Here is a 1,631-nt window from a genome sequence, read left to right as displayed (position 1 = left end):
CAGCAGAAATGTTCTTATCAGAACTCTGTTTCTGGGGAGGTGTGTAAGAAACAGAGGGAAAGGAAGCAGCTGCCAGGACACCAGTGCAAGGACATTGGACTGACAGGAAGAAGACTAAAGTCCAGTGGTGACCGGCATAAACAGTTCAAGGACAAATTCCACCCCTGCTGTCCTGTCAAGATTTCTGAACCACCGCACAATTGGCAGGTGCCCTGGTGGCACAGTGGTAAGGCACTCTGCTGCTAAAGGAAAGGTTGATGGTCTGAACCCACCAGCCACTCCATGAGAGAAAGATGTGGCAGTGTGCGTCCTTAAAGACTGCAGCCTTGGAAACCCTCAGAGGCAGTTCTACTCTGTACTGAAGGGTCGCTTCGAGTCCGAGTCCAAATCAACTGGATGGCAGTGGGCATGGTTTGAGGGCACTACTGACATTCTGGCTATAAATTCTTTTCTCTGTGGGACAGCATGTTTAGCAGCATCCCTGACTTCGACCCATTCAATGCCAATAGTGCCCCATCTTGCCACTGTGACAACTCCACATGGCTCCAGGCAGTGTCTAAATTAGGCCCCTGGGAGGTGGAACCTCACCTCTTGGGGAACCACTGGCTTAGGCAATCAATTCTGATGAATTTTCAGAGAAATCAAACCAAACCCAACCCAGTGCCATGGCATCCATTCTGTAGGACATTCTGTAGGACAGAATGCAGAGTCCTGGTGTGGTGCTGTGGGTTAATGTGCTGGACTGCAAAGTTGGTTTGATCCACAAGGTCGGTGGTTCAAGCTCACCAGCTGCTCCTTGGAAACCCTATACAAGGTCTCTATGGGTTGGAATCGACTCTACGGACAGAATGGAAGTGTTCCTTTGGGTTTATGAGACTGGAAATCTTTATGGGAACAGAAAGCTTCCTCTTTCTCTTGTTCAGAAAAGCAGTTGACCTTAAAGAACACATGAGTTATTTAGTGGGAAAACATGAAAGAAGCAAAAGCAGGTTCATCATATGGGTTTGAGTTTCTTCCATTGCTCATGTGTAAACACCTCAAGTGGTTCTGAGCAGCGTGGCTTCTAGTTAAGTCATTGAGTCAGTCTTGCATTTTAAACAATAGGTTTTCATTTTGCTCTATTTATGGTCATTGTATTCAATTATTTTTAGTAGGCACCCAGCTTTGTAAGTGCCTGTAATCCTATTACATTCTATTCCATTATGGAAGCTTCCTAAGAGAGGAGCACACCATAATAGAATTAGGTAAACATCTCCGTTATTGTACTAGATTCCCCCATTTCCTGATGTTGGCTGGATCTAGGAGTCGGGGCCATGAGTGGTGGGTAGGAACTGAAACAGGGGGTCCCTGAAGACAAAGACAAAACTGTTGAAGACATGAAGGTGGTCACTCTGTTTCCAGATTGGAGGGTAGAACTCAACTACAGTGAAAGTTAAAAATGTTCTATAGTAAGAATCATAGCTAGAAACCCTACCACCCTTCTTTTTACTCCCCAAACTCCGTAGTATAGCCACACAAAATATTCCACAAGATGCTTCTCATTAGCTTGACAAATGTTGGTCTAAAAAAAGTTGCTGTTGAGTAGATTCGGATTCACGGCTACCCCACATGTGTCAGAGTAGAACTGTGCT

General features: G+C 45.4%; 1 protein-coding gene across 4 annotated transcripts in view; it reads left to right on the top strand.

Annotated features, from left to right (window-relative positions):
• The window catches only part of NTRK2 (neurotrophic tyrosine kinase, receptor, type 2), a 562,954-nt gene that overhangs the window by 284,123 nt on the left and 277,200 nt on the right, over positions 1-1,631 (top strand). The gene's annotated exons all lie outside the window — the stretch shown is intronic.

This window comes from Chrysochloris asiatica, unplaced genomic scaffold (assembly GCF_000296735.1).
Source record: "Chrysochloris asiatica unplaced genomic scaffold, ChrAsi1.0 scaffold00344, whole genome shotgun sequence".
Taxonomy (NCBI): domain Eukaryota; kingdom Metazoa; phylum Chordata; class Mammalia; order Afrosoricida; family Chrysochloridae; genus Chrysochloris; species Chrysochloris asiatica.
This window is presented reverse-complemented; position numbering and strand designations above follow the sequence as displayed.